We start from the raw sequence: 16,176 nt of genomic DNA on the forward strand, positions 1-16,176 counted from the left end.
CTCATTGGAACGGAAATTAAATTCTAGTGCCCTTTTTAAGTGACCAAAATAATGGAGGGCAACTAGGCCCCCTCCCACGCTCATTTTTTGCTCAAAGTCACCTAATTAAAATTTTGAGATACTGTTTTTGTTCAGCATAGTCGAAAATCTAATAAATATGTTTTTTAGGATGACTTAACCCCCCCTCCCTAGTTTCCAGGGGAAGGGCTGCAAGTTAGGAACTTTGCCCATTGCTTGCATCTTGTATTGGTTATTGGGAAGTATACAGACATTTTCAGGAAGGATTTTTTTCTGGTGGGGAGGGGGGGCTGGAGGAGAGGGCTAATCGGGAGAATCTTTCCGTGGAGGATGTTTCTTTGGGGTAAGGGACATTTCTATGATGGGGGCGCCGGATTTCCAACCATTATATTTAAAAAATAATTATAAATTAAATTTAAAAAAACAAGTTTTTTCAACTGAACGTAAAAAGCAACATTAGAACTTAAAACGAACAGAAATTATTACGTATATGAAGGGGTTCACCCCCAAGTCAATACCTCGCTCTTTACGCTACAGTTTTTTTTTAGTGCTTTCAAAAGAGCTATCCATTCTAATTAAACGGCCTTTGTGATTCAGGGGTTTGTGAATTAATTTCTTTTTTAACTTTTAACGTAAAGAGCGTGGTATTGACTAATAGGAGAGCCCCTTCATATAAGTAATACCATATACGTAATAGAAAAAAAAAAAAAAAACAAGCGATACGGCTCAATAGTAATCGAAACTTTTAGAAACGGAATTTTGATGTCAATAAATGTATCAAAAGAATGGGCTTATAATGCTGATTCTAAATACATAAATTTTATTAAGTTTAGTATTACTCATCAAAGGCTACGAGCCTGAGAAAATTTACCTGGTTTTTTAAAGAGGGGGAAAACATCCCCTACAAGTAAAGAATTTTAATGAAAATCACAACGTCAGATTCAGCGTATCAGAAAACCCTATTACATAGGTTTCATGCTCATATCTGGAAAAATCTGCAACTTTGTATTTTTTGCCAGAAGAAAAATATACGAATTCGTTACGTAAGTTAACTTGTAAATTACGTCAGAACCAAATTTAGAGACAGCCGTTTTTCAAAAGAAGAGTAAAATTTTTAAGCAAATTTTGTTTACTTAGTTTACGGTGAGTCAAAATAAAAGCTGCATTAACTAAAAAACGATCAGAAATTAAATAAAAAAACAAGTTTTTTAAACTGAAAGTAAGGAGCGACATTAAATCTTAAAACGAACAGAAATTATTCCGTATATGAAAGAGGCTGTCCCCTCCTCAACGCCTCGCTCTTTACGCTAAAGTTTGACTCTGTCTCACAACTTTATTTTTTAAAACAATAAAAAATTTTAGTGTAAAGAGCGAGGCGTTGAGGAGGGGACAGCCCCTTTCATATACGGAATAATTTCAAGTCGTTTTAAGTTTTATTGTCGCTCCTTACTTTCAGTTTAAAAAACTTTTTTTTTTTTATTTAATATTCATAAGGCCTGAGTTGCTCGACGTTTGAGCTTACAAAGCGTATGCAGCTTTTCAATAGTGATATTTATAAGGCTTGTAAAGTCGAAGAAACTGACCAAACAACTGATCTAGTCGATCTAGATAATATCCTAGCCTCCTTTGAGTCTTAAATCTCTTAGTGCCTTATGGAACTAAGTGCCTTTCTTTTCTTTTCTTTTATCTGTCCATATTATTTCATCTTGGGATTACGAAGGCTTTTGTATTAACCCCGTTCTCACGTTATTTTCAGGCCTTAATTTAATCATAAAGTTATCTTTAAATATTGTTTTGCAACTGATTTTCAATAGTGATATTTGAAGCCAAATAAACTGACCAAACAACCGATCTAGTTGATCTCGATAGTATCCTAGCCTCCTTTGAGTCTTAAAGCTCTTAGTGCCTTATACAATTAAGTGCCTTTTTTTGTTTTTGTTTTATATGTCCGTATTATTGCATCTTGGGATTACGAATGCTTTTGTATTAACCCCGTTCTCACGTTTCTTTTGAGGCCTTAATATAATCATAAAGTTATCTTTAAATATTGTGTTGCAACTGCTTTTCAATAGTGATATTCATAAGGCTTGTGAAGTCGACGAAGCTGACCAAACAACGGATCTAATCGATCTAGATAATATCCTAGCCTCCTTTGGGTCTTAAATCTCTTAGTGCCTTATGGATCTAAGTGCCTTTCTTTTTTGTTTTTGTTTTTAATCTGTACCTATTATTTCATCTTGGGGTTGCGAAGGCTTTTGTATTAACCCCGTTCTTATATTTTTTTTGAGGCCTGACTTTAATCATAAAGTTATCTTTAAATATTGTGTTGCAATTGTACCAAATAACGTGTACCAAAAATTTTTATGCGATAATAAAACAAAGATATTGTATGTCTTCGGCTTGTGGTTGATACTAGCATATTCATTGGAATAAGTCATATTAAATTCTAAAAGTTAGTAAAAAGAGTTCACAGCTGTTTAACCATTATGACGCATAAAACTGCAGCTAAAAACAGATGAATTTTGGCGGATCACATAAATCGTTGTTCTTCCATGAAATAGAAGCAGGATGAACGAAGGGTAAGCAAGCAAGGTAAAAGTAGAATTAGATTAGGGACAAAACTTTTTGTGACTTTAGCACGAAAGAACTGTTTTAGAACTATTTCATAATGTGTAGCACTGTAGCACGTTCTTCAATTTGTAGCACTTTCGTAACACAATTTTTTAATTTTGTCATGGACTAAATGATGAGAATTTTGAAAAAGGTTAAGGAATTAACTAGAAGTTTGGCCCGCGTTTGGACCGCATTTTTCGTGTTTGTTTTGAGAGATTTGTGCCAAGTTTGATTTAACCAGGACGACCTTTTTACCGTGTTTGTTTCAAAAGATTGGTGCTAAGTTTGAAATAACCGGACCAAAAAATTGATCCAGAACTAATCCAACTACACTTTTCGGGTCATGCGCGTGTCGCGGCGCAAGTCGCGACATACGATTTTTTTTTTACTTTAGCACCGAAAATTGTTGTGAAACACACAAATTTGGGCAATTTAGAACTTTTTTAACTGACCATGATGGCAGTCTTGGTTTTCAAAGGCTCGGGCGTATTTTGGCTTGTTTTTCAAAGGCTCGGGCTTGTTTTTTGTTTGACTTTCTGGCAACCCTTATCGGATTATTGTATTTTCTAAATATAAGAATATAAATTATCAATTACTTGAATAGCTTTTATTATGTAGTTTCGATTGCATCCTAACCTACTTGTTATATGACACAAGGTGTCTATAAAGAGGAAAAAAGAGATAAAAATTGCGTATAATAATGACAAGACAATCGTTTATTAGATAGGAGAAAGACAATCGTTTATTCTGAGATTCGGCCTCTCCCAGGCCACTCAGCGCGTCCCCAGGTGGCGGATAGGGGAACGTCCTGTAGATATGCAGGGCACCTCCCGGTAGGGAGGTGCGGACCAAGGGAGGGCCCGGTCTCTGAGGGTCTTGAAATATAGCTGGAGCACCCACGTCTGGGGTCCATAAGTTCAGGTGGAGGAGGGGGAAGGACCCTCTAATGTGCACTGGGCAGGGCCCATCGGCGTATGGATACGTCCCGCCAATCACAAACCTTCTCCCAGCAATGGGAAAATTGCAGGTGATGCAGGACGCCAGAAGGGCGCTTTATAGGTAGTAGATATAGCCGGCCCCTGCTAGGGATGGAGAGGAGTGGCTTACCGCCGTCCTGAAATTTTCCAAGAAACCTTCTTTCCTATAAAATATGAAGTACAAACGATCAAGAACGAGAACCAATACTACCGCGTCCGGGGCAACCGACGAAGTTACCGCGTCCGGGGTAACCGACGAAGTTACCACGTCCGGGGCAACCGACGAAGTTACCGCGTCCGGGGCAACCGACGAAGTTACCGCGTCCGGGGCAACCGACGAGCTGACGATCCAGAATCTCCCTTTAACAATGTTGACAACTCCAAACCCGGAGGCTATGCTTTCTCCTAAATTGATTTTATCTGTTGGAACCCTTAACGTTAGGACGCTTGCTAAAGAAGGCAAAATAGATCTTGCCCTAAATGAACTAAACCGATATAAATGGGATATTGTAGGAGTTTCAGAAACACATCTCCCTAGCCCCGGCGAAGAAAGGATCGGCAACACTAGTCTGATAGTGTCTGGGAGAACCGATGGCGTCCATCGCCAAGGTGTTGGCTTTTTGATGTCGACTAAGGCACGAAGATCCCTGATTTCCGTAACGCCTGTGTCAGAACGGTTGATTATGATACGAATGAAAGGATCACCGATCAACATCACGATCATACAAGTCTACACTCCTGACTTCAGCAAACCAGATGAAGAGTCTGACAATTCCTGCCTTCAACCGCAAAGACTAATTGACGCAGTTCCCAAAAAAGAGCTTGTTGTTGTCATTGGCGACTTCAGTGTTATTGTTGGTAAGGATTCTACTGGAAACGAAGATGTTATGGGTAAATTTGGCCTTGGACGACTTAACAAGAGGGGCGAACGCCTCATTGAATTTTGCAGTGACAGTGATCTAGCCATTACAAATACTCTCTTCAAACATAGAGAACGTCGTAAGGCCACATGGACTTCGCCGGATGGAAAAACCCGTAATATTATTGATTACGTGCTCGTCTCTAGGCGGTGGAAATCATCTGTGCTAGATACTGTCACCCTCGCAGGTGGCGATTTCGACAGCGACCATTTTCTGGTCATGTCTGCACTAAAGATACTCCTGAAATCTTCCGTAAAGCTGAATAATAGACCCGCTCGTTTCAACACACATCTTCTCAAAGACCATCAAACTCGACAAACCTACATCGATGAACTTTCTACTTAAATATCGGACCTTCTTTCTAATATTCCTGTAACTCTATCTAAAGAGGATATCGATAAACTGGTCAAAGACTCCTCTAAGATCATCAGCAAAGTAGCGATGTCTGCCCTAGGAACCAAAAAGGGTGATAAAAAGCCTTGGATAACGAACGAAATCATTTTATTATGTGCTGAGAAACGAAAACACAATAACAGGTCAGACAGAGAGAGCAGGGAAAGATATAAGCAGTTGAAGCGTGCTGTAGAAAAAGCCACCCGTAGAGCCCATCACACCTACATTAAAGACAAATGTGAACAGTGTAAGGCTGATTTTAAGAGAGGCGATTCATACTTCATGTATAAGAGAGTTCATGAGCTAACAAGCAATAAAAGCCTCAGTCCTTGTGCACTGCTAGATAAAAAAGGCTCTCAGATACAAAGCACAGAAGGTATCCGATCGAGATGGATGGAGCATTTAAAAGAAAAGCTTAATCCTGATATCTTTCCAAACCCTGCTGTCCTGGACCTCTTTCCTGTTACTGTCTCAGACCCCAGCCCACCTCCTCTCCGTTCTGAGATCAAGGATGCCATCCAAGCGCTGAAGACTAACAAGGCCCCTGGCCCAGAAAGAATACAGGCATAACTGCTGACAGTCTGGTGTGAACCACTCATAGATCGTTTCCCCAAGATTGTATCCGCTGCCTGGCAAAAGAGTCATTTCCCAACTTCTTGGTGCGAAGCCACAATTGTTCCACTACACAAGAAGGGGTCAAATGCAGTATGTGATAATTACCGTCCTATTAGCCTAACAAGTCAAACTGCAAAGATCTTCACACGAATTATACTCCAAAGGATCAGAGCCGTGTCATCCTTAGTCTTCCAAGAATACCAAGCCGGGTTTCGCCCTGGAAGATCAACCGTTGATCAAATTTTCACTGTTCGCCAAATTTTAGAGAAATATCTGGAATTCTGTCGTGACCTGTATCAGCTCTTCATCGACTTTAGGCAAGCATTTGACCTTATTTGGAGAAATGGCCTATGGCATATCTTCCTCCATTACGGAATCCCACGAAACCTAGTAGATATTATCAAGGATATGTACTCAAAATCTGGGAGTCGCGTCATGACTAGTGAAGGTCTCACTGACAGTTTCCAGACTTCCGCAGGTGTCCTTCAAGGATGCCTTTTGTCTCCAGAGCTGTTCAACCTTTTCCTCACATCAGTCTTATCCCTGGTGGAGACAACTTGTGACGCACATATAGGGGTGTTCAGATAGATAAGCTAGCCTACGCCGACGATATTGACGAAATGGCTGAAACACCCGAGGATCTACAAGCCGTTTCTAATGACGTGTTCGAAGCCACTAGTTCTTTTGGAATGATCATAAATGTATCAAAAACAAAGGCTATGTGCTGCTCACGAAAGCCGCAGGATACAGTTAAGCCAGACCTGAAAATTAATGGAGAGAGTATCCAGTGGGTTGACGAGTTCCCTTACCTCGGTAGTCTGATCACCAGCGACAACAGTCTATCAAAAGACATTAAAAGACGTCTCGCCCAAGTGAGTTCCAGTTTCAAGGCCCTTATGCCCATATGGCGAAGCAAGGATTTGTCTCTGCGGCTTAAGACACGACTTTTTGATACCCTGATCATCCCCATCGCAATCTACTCATGTGAAACATAGACGCTGAAGGTAAATGACAACCGTCGACTTGCAGCGTTTGAAACTAAGTACCTTGGCCGCATTGGCGGGATCACTTACCTTGATAGAATCTCAAATGTCAAACTTCTCGAGCGCCTTAAAGTACAACAAACAATTCTCATGAAGATCCAGCTCCAGCAACTTCGATGGCTCGGTCATGCACAACAGATGTGTCGATCCCGTCTCCCAAAAATCACCTTCGAAGGCCAAATTCACGGTTCTCGTTCTCGTGGTCGTCCCCCAAAAAGGTGGAAGGAAAACTTTGTGCCTCACCGCCTCTCGGACCTTCTTCGCCTAGCAGAAGACCGTGAAGCATACAAAAGGTACATCCACGCCGTTACGAAGAAAGAGGCCCCAAGACGATCTTCAAGGACGGATGGGACTTCAGTAAAGTAAGTCAAGAACTGGCAGATAAAGAACTGAATTTTTGTGAATTAAGCTATCCGCATTAGCTCAATGAATAGCCCATAAAGTAAATTGCATGTTTCGCTTCAAGTGGGTAAAAAAGCGCTTTCTGGGTCAGGGCATTCTTTTGAATTTTTTGTGGTAAAGTTTCTAATTTAGTAAATTTGTAATTTAGTAAAAATATATTAAGACGCAAATACAAAGTTTAGAAATACCCCTTTTTATTAAGATAAGGAATATATCCTGCCAAGTTTCTGCTTAACGGGAAATTGAGAAATCACCACTTCCTACTTATTGCGTCGGTTGGGTAAAGGAAGGTGTGGTTGATAAAAATGTATAAAAGATACATTTAATGGGAAGGGGAAGACTGATACTAACTCTCTGCCGGGCTGACCTCTGGTCCGTTGATTTAGAAATACCTTGGAATATTGTCAGACCATTGTAAGTGTCTAAGTATCCTATTATATGTTATTGTAGTTTTCCGAGACTTGTGGTCTACTAGGGACAGCCAGTCCCAGTAGAAAATATATATCTGGTATTGTTATATGTAAATTGAATAAAAGTATTGTATTATAGCCAACCTCTCTACAATCTACCTTTAGTCCCGCGAACATACCGAGCTGGTGCGCCTCATTAGTTCGGTCATAGCCAAAGGAACGCTACCAAAGTTTAATTACCTTAGAGCCATAGTTTATCTCCCCTCTAAAGGGAGAATAAAGGCATCTACGACCACATCCACTTAAATACCAGAAAAACAACGTTACCACAACAGGTGGCAGCGGTGGGATGGGAAGTTGTGGGTATGTTCGAGGAACTAAAGGAAGATTGTAGAGAGGTAGATTTCGAAGTAGAACCAAAATTGTAAAACAAAGATGTGAAAATGTATATAGTCGTATATGGAAAAGTTATCTAGTGGTAACAAATGTTGTTGAGATTATATATACAGTTATAAAGTTATTCTGAAAACCCTTTATAAATACAGAATTGTTATCATAAAAATAAAAAGGTAAATATGTAAATTTTAATAGCAAAATCATGTTATATGAACTATTGCCAAGCCCTTATAGAGAGGCTAATTACAGTTTTCATTTATAGTGTATAAATCTATTGGCTAGGGTTGATTTTTTTTTATATTTTAAATTGCAGTTAAGACTTATCAGATAAAAGTCTTGACGGACTTATTTAAAAGTTGTAAAAAGAACAAATATTGCAGTGATTAAATAAATATATATATATATATATATATATATATATATATATATATATATATATATATATATATATATATATATATATATATATATATATATATATATATATATATATATATATATATATATATATATATATATATATATATATATATATATATATATATATATATATATATATATATATATATATATATATATATATATATATATATATATATATATATATTATTATTTATTTGAAAACCCATCATACAAAAAAGGAAAAGACCGAGCAACAAGCAAAACAAAAAAAAGCCATACACATAAATTTAAGAGTTATACATGTGGTTTGTAGTGACGAACGCTGGAGCTAAGATTTAAATCAGCACTTAGAACAAATTACACAAAATGAGAAAGAAAAAAAACAAACAATTATACACTGCTCTGTAGGTAAGCGACATGTTTCTTTTCTTTTTTTTAGGCTCCTAAATACTGAACAAACATAAATAATATGAACATCATTGCATCAAGCAGTAATTGGTAAAAAAAAACCCAAACAATCATAAGTGAATGAAAAAATATATTCCCTATAAAATAATATTAACTAGTGTAAACATGATAATACCCGTTTAAAAAAAACCAATTAAATGACACTTTCACCCGCTAGTATTGAACTCAGATCACTCTCAGTAAATTATACATTTACTCTGATATACATAAATAACAGAAACAAGGAAATTATTCAATCAAGAACCCTTTTACATCTTTGTTTAAAGCAATATGCTTAAGAAAACAGATAATTAATAAACATTTAAAATATTAGCAATAAACGCAATTCATCATCAGAGCAAATTTGACACCAAAATTGAGATTAACCAGTGTCATTTCAATTGGAATCGTGCAAAGACATACTAAATCATCAATAAGTTTAAAAACTGCATTAATTACGCTAAGCGCAAAACAACACGAAAAAAAAAACACAACAAATACATCTTAAATAATGGGCCAATACTGACGACCAGGGATGATTCAACTTCACTAAACGGGAATTATAAGCACGAATTTGCTTTTTCACAGCTATAATGGGGTCAGCAATGCCAAATTTTCTAATCAGATAAGAATTGCGCGTCCAAGAGGACAACGTAAAAGATATTTTGGGAACCGGAAGAAAACTGAACGAATTTTTGACTTGTCAGAATTTCTGAGCATTTTCCAAAACGGCAACATGTACAAATAATGTGATAGAGTGACAGAGTTAAAAAGTTTCGAGAGAAGATGGCTGTTGAACCGTAACTTATTAGTTACAAAAGAAGCATATGATAACCCAACTGTACGCTTAATGTGAGCAATTAATAGTTGTCGTGTGTGCATTATTGACGAACCAATGGGAAGACCGAGGTAGGTGATATGATCTACTGGCTTAATCCTATTATTTCCGAGAGGAATGTCCCTAGGCGAAGCTTGCTTCCAGTTGAAGAATACAACTTCGGACTTTTCAGCATTGAACTGAAGACCTAATTTTGCATACTCAGATTGTAGCGTTGCAAAAATCTTGCTAATGCGTTGGATATTGCGGCTCAAATTCAGAATGTCGTCTGCATAACATACGAGAGATAAATCAAGACCGGTAAAGATGAATGATGTGGGAACAGCTGACTGTGCATCAAGAACTCCATTATTGAAGAGTGAAGGGGAAGAAACAGCACCTTGACGGGTACCTTTTTCGACATTGACAAAAATATTAGGGGTTGGTGCATATACTTGGGAGCCGACAAATTTAGCTAATGGGTGAAGTATTAGGCGAAATTTAAGACGATAACACATGTCTCGAAAGGTTCTGATATATGAAGGACTCACTCCACGCTTTGCTGCATGGAGTAGCATAGCGGCGTGAGTGAGAGAGTCGAACGCTTTACGAACATCACGTCCGGCCAACACGAGGGTTTCACGTGATGTATCAGCATCGATCAATGTGTTCGCGACAACTGACAAAGCGTGGGCACAACCGAGACGTGGCTGGAAACCAAATTGGTTAGGTGGAACATAGCATTTTGCGTTCAGTTGGTCAATGAACAGAAGTTCCAAAAGCTTACAGAAGGTAGTAGCCAGTGTTATAGGGTGGAAGGACGAGCACTGGGTTGGGAGTTTACCTTTCTTTGGAATTGCAGTGAGATCTCCGATTTAGAAAGAAGACGGTACAACTCCTTGGGTAACAATCATCTGCATCAAAAGAGCAATAGGGTTTACCAGCAGCTCGCTTCCATGCAGAATGTGAAGAGCGCTTATTTTATCGATGCCAGAAGATTTCTTACGCTTTAGGCGTTGTATTTCTCGCAGTACAGAATAAGCTGAAACAACAAAATTGTCGGTTGTACACCTAGACAGAAATTTATCAAGCTTATCTTCATATTCGGACTGTAGGGCGGCATCTGGTGTGGAGAATTCAGCAGAGAAGTATGAATTACATTTGGAATCACGAATAACTTGATCAGATAGATGGGCCCTAGGAGGATCTCTTGATACATTTCTCCAGAAGGAAGGTTGGGACAGAGAAGCTTGCTGGGATGTCTCTTCAACTATCTGGTTCATGTGGATACATAGTTCTCTTGAAAACTTGCTTTTGGTAGAAAGACGAATGTCAGAAACCCAGCCAGAGCAAAGACGGTCGCACTGGAGCCACAAATGGTACCAAAATTTGGATTTTCTCCAAGCTTCAACTAGGCTCGGATTACTGGACCAGTTCTTTGTGACACCCCGACGTATACGTTTAAGAGGTATACTAGCTTTTTCTGCGCATTGCAGAGCATGGCAAATTTGTGCAGGATAGATATCTAGCAACATCCCTATTTCATTTGCATCAAATTAAGGATTTTCCATGAGCAGCTGGAACGAAACATGAATTTTAAGTAGGACAGAATTAGTTACTGCAGCAAAAAGATCATCTTAGATATTTTCCCAATCCCTGTAAAATTGGGCGTGGGGCTGATGTGGTTGTGTAGTGGGAGTAGACTGAGCAGAGGAACAATAAATAGATACAGATATTGGAAGGTGGTCTGATAGTTGGAAATCAGTAACGACGTGAACAGGTGACACTTGGAGATTTATAGAAGAAAATGCATGGTCAAGGTTCGATACGTGACTTGAATAGTGTGTGTAAGTGTAACCAAGATCTTTCGGCAATATCATGAGCCAATCGTCAAAAATACCAGACAAAATAGAAGTACGCAATAGCGAGGCGTCAGTTAAATTACAGTTAAAATCTCCTATAATAATACAACACTTACCTAACAGGCGAATCTTTGAAAGGCAAGACCCTAGTTTCTCACACGCAGAAGTAAATAAAAATTCTGATCGGTCATTGCGATAATCTGTTGGGAGATAGACGTTTACAATAACATACTCCTTTACACGGACAGCAAGAAAATTAATTACATTAATCAAAAATACTCGACCGGCACGAGGTCCTAACAAGCATCGCAATACCACCCGAGGGGCGGCCACTAGAAGCAGATCGTTTAGCGGGCACCGAATAGCTAATAAAATTATTGTCAATTTTTAGAAGGCCTAAACTATGACTCGTAAAAAAATGCTCTTGCAAGTACAATACGTCACAATTAGAAATCAAACCTTTTATCGCAGGAATTTTGACTAAAAGTCCGCCATTAATATTCCACGAAAGTACAGCTTGCGTAGTAGTAGACAAATCCATGTCATACCATGGGCATTGCTAGTTGACTGTCGTTATTGGGACACTTTACACTGTAACAAGTATTGTCAGTAACTTTACATTCTAGACAGATCATTTTTTCCGAACACGGAAAGGCACTGTTTGAGGTGTGATCACATGATCCACAGCGAGAGTAGAGGGCCCGATTAGAGCACTGCGAGGCCAGATGCCCAGTATTATGACACGAGAAACAACGCTTTGGGAGATATACAAATGCTTGTGCAGAAAGCTTTTCGTAGCCAACTTTCACAGAAACTTTTAAGAACTGATCCAGGTTTTGTTTTGACTCAAAGTAGACCTTAAACACTCGGGACTTTCCGCACAGTGAAACTTTCACGCAATTTGGTACAAGAGATTTTACTTGATTCTCATCGTATTCGATCGGTACACCTTTCAGGATCTATAAACAATGGGGATTTCACACTCACCAAGATACCTGAGGTACTGTTATTAGCATTCTCGGCAATTTTATTCGCTGCACGCTTTGACTTAACAAGTTTCTATTCCGAAGCCGATTTTTAAGTTCACTTATTTCACCTGAGGCCTCAGGGCAAAGTTTATCGACGAAGTCCTTACGAGCATTAGGTGAGGTCAGTTTATATATATATATATATATATATATATATATATTTATATATATATATATTATTATTATTTATTTGAAAACCCATCATACAAAAAAGGAAAAGACGGAGCAACAAGCAAAACAAAAAAAAGCCATACAAATAAACTTAAGAGTTATACATGTGGTTTGTAGTGACGAACGCTGGAGCTAAGATTTAAATCAGCACTTAGAACAAATTACACAAAATGAGAAAGAAAAAAAAAACAATTATACACTGCTCTGTAGGTAAGCGACATGTTTCTTTTCTTTTTTTAGGCTCCTAAATACTGAACAAACATAAATAATATGAACATCATTGCATCAAGCATTAATTGGTAAAAAAACCCAAACAATCAACAGTGAATTAAATAAGATATACAGTAGATAATCATATTAACTAGTGTAAATTTGACAAGAAACGGTAAAAACAGTTAAACGACACTTGCGCCCGATGGTCTTGAACTCAGAACACTCTCAACAAATGATTCATTTACTCCGATATACATAAATAACAGAAACAAAGAAATTATTCAATCAAGAACCCTTTTACAACTTTACTTAAAGCAATATGCTTAAAAGAACCGATAATTAATAAACAATTAAATTATTAGTAATATACGCAATATATTATAAAAAAAAAAAATTGACACAAAAATTGATAATAACCAGCGTCACTTAAATTGGACTCATACGAAAAGAGACTAAATCATCAGTCAGTTTAAAAACTGCATTAATTACGCTAAGCGCAAAAACAAAACGAAAAAAAAACACAACAAATACATCTTAAATAATGGGCCAATACTGACGACCAGGGATGATTCAACTTCACTAAACGGGAATTATAAGCACGAATTTGCTTTTCCACAGCTATAATGGGGTCAGCAATGCCAAATTTTCTAATCAGATAAGAATTGCGCGTCCAAGAGGACAACGTAAAAGATATTTTGGGAACCAGAAGAAAACTGAACGAATTTTTGACTTGTCAGAATTTGTGAGCATTTTCCAAAACGGCAATATGTACAAATAATGTTATAGAGCGACAGAGTTAAAAAGTTTCGAGAGAAGATGGCTGTTGAACCGTAACTTATTAGTTACAAAAGAAGCATATGATAACCCAACTGTACGCTCAATGTGAGCAATTAATAGTTGTCGTGTGTGCATTATTGACGAACCAATGGGAAGACCGAGGTAGGTGATATGATCTACTGGCTTAATCCTACTATTTCCGAGAGGAATATCCCTGGGCGAAGCTTGCTTCCAGTTGAAGAATACAACTTCGGACTTTTCAGCATTGAACTGAAGACCTAGTTTTGCATACTCAGATTGTAGCGTTGCAAAAATCTTGCTTATGCGCTGGATAGTGCGGCTCAAATTCAGAAAGTCGTCTGCATAACATACGAGGGATAAATCAAGACCAGTAAGGATGAATGATGTGGGAACAGCTGACTGTGCATCAAGAACTCCATTATTGAAGAGTGAAGGGGAAGAAACAGCACCTTGACGGGTACCTTTTTCGACATTGACAAAAATATTAGGGGTTGGTGCATATACTTGGGAGCCGACAAATTTAGCTAATGGGTGAAGTATTAGGCGAAATTTAAGACGATAATACATGTCTCGAAGGGCTCTGATATATGAGGGGCTCACTCCACGTTTTGCTGCATGGAGTAGCATAGCGGCGTGAGTGAGAGAGTCGAACGCTTTACGAACATCATGCCCAGCCAACACGAGGGTTTCACGTGATGTATCAGCATCGATCAATGTGTTCGCGACAACTGACAAAGCGTGGGCACAACCGAGACGTGGCTGGAAACCAAATTGGTTAGGTGGAACATAGCATTTTGCGTTCAGTTGGTCAATGAACAGAAGTTCCAAAAGCTTACAGAAGGTAGTAGCCAGTGTTATAGGGTGGAAGGACGAGCACTGGGTAGGGAGTTTACCTTTCTTTGGAATTGCAGTGAGATCTCCGATTTAGAAAGAAGACGGTACAACTCCTTGGGTAACAATCATCTGCATCAAACGAGCAATATAGTTTACCAGCAGATCGCTTCCATGCAGAATGTGAAGAGCGCTTATTTTATCGATGCCAGAAGATTTCTTACGCTTTAGGCGTTGTATTGCTCGCAGTACAGAATCAGCAGAAACAACAAAATTGTCGGTTGGACACCTAGACAGAAATTTATCAAGCTTATCTTCATATTCGGACTGTAGGGCGGCATCTGGTGGGGAGAATTCAGCAGAGAAGTATGAATTACATTCGGAATCAGGAATAACTTGAGCAGATAGGTGGGCCCTAGGAGGATTTCTTGATAAATTTCTCCAGAAGGAAGGTTGGGACAGAGAAGCTTGCTGGGATGTCTCTTCAACTATCTTTTTCATGTGGATACATAGTTCTCTTGAAAACTTTCTTTTGGTAGAAAGACGAATGTCAGAAACCCAGCCAGAGCAAAGACGGTCGCACTGGAGCCACAAATGGTACCAAAATTTGGATTTTCTCCAAGCTTCAACTAGGCTCGGATTACTGGACCAGTTCTTTGTGACACCCCGACGTATACGTTTAAGAGGTGTACTAGCTTTTTCTGCGCATTGCAGAGCATGGCAAATTTGTGCAAGATAGATCTTTAGCAACATCCCTATTTCATTTGCATCAAATTAAGGATTTTCCATGAGCAGCTGGAACGAAACATGAATTTTATGTAGAACAGAATTAGTTATTGCAATAAAAATATCATGTTGGATATTTTCGCAATCCCTGTAAAATTGGGCGTGGGGCTGATGGGATTGTGTGGTAGGAGTAGACTCAGCAGAGGACCAATAAGTAGATACAGATACTGGAAGGTGGTCTTATAGTTGGTAATCACAAACGACGTGAACAGGTGACACTTGGAGATTTATAGAAGAGAATGCATGGTCAAGGTTCGATACGTGACTTGAATAGTGTGTGTAAGTGTAACCAAGATCTTTCGGCAATATCATAAGCCAATCGTCAAAAATACCAGACAAAATAGAAGTACGCAATAGCGAGGCGTCAGTTAAATTACAGTTAAAATCTCCTATAATAATATAACACTTACATAACAGGCGAATCTTTGAAAGGCAAGACCCTAGTTTCTCACATGCAGAAGTAAATAAAAATTCTGATTGGTCATTGCGATAATCTGTTGGGAGATAGACGTTTACAATAACATACTCTTTTACACGGACAGCAAGAAAAAAAATTCACATGAATCAAAAATACTCGACCGGCACGAGGTCCTAACAAGCATCGCAATACCACCCGAGGGGCGGCCACTAGAAGCAGATCGTTTAGCGGGCACCGAATAGATAATAAAATTATTGTCAGTTTTCAGAAGGCCTAAACTATGACTCGTAAAAAAATGCTCTTGCAAGTACAGTACGTCACAATTCGAAAGCAAACCTTTTATCACGGGAATTTTGACTAAAAGTCCACCATTAATATTCCACGAAAGTACAGCTTGCGTAGTAGTAGACACATCCATGTCATACCATGGGCTTTGCTTGTTGACTGTTGTTATTAGGACACTTTACACTGTAACAAGTATGGTCGGTAACTTTTCATTTTAGACAGATCATTTTTTCCGAACACGGAAAGGCACTGTTTGAGGTGTGATCACATGATCCACAGCGAGAGCAGAGGGGTCGATTAGAGTATTTCGAGGCCAGATGCCCAGTCTTAT

The sequence above is a fragment of the Artemia sp. Qi Xiang Cuo genome, chromosome 5 (assembly GCF_049724085.1).
Source record: "Artemia sp. Qi Xiang Cuo chromosome 5, ASM4972408v1, whole genome shotgun sequence".
Taxonomy (NCBI): domain Eukaryota; kingdom Metazoa; phylum Arthropoda; class Branchiopoda; order Anostraca; family Artemiidae; genus Artemia; species Artemia sp. Qi Xiang Cuo.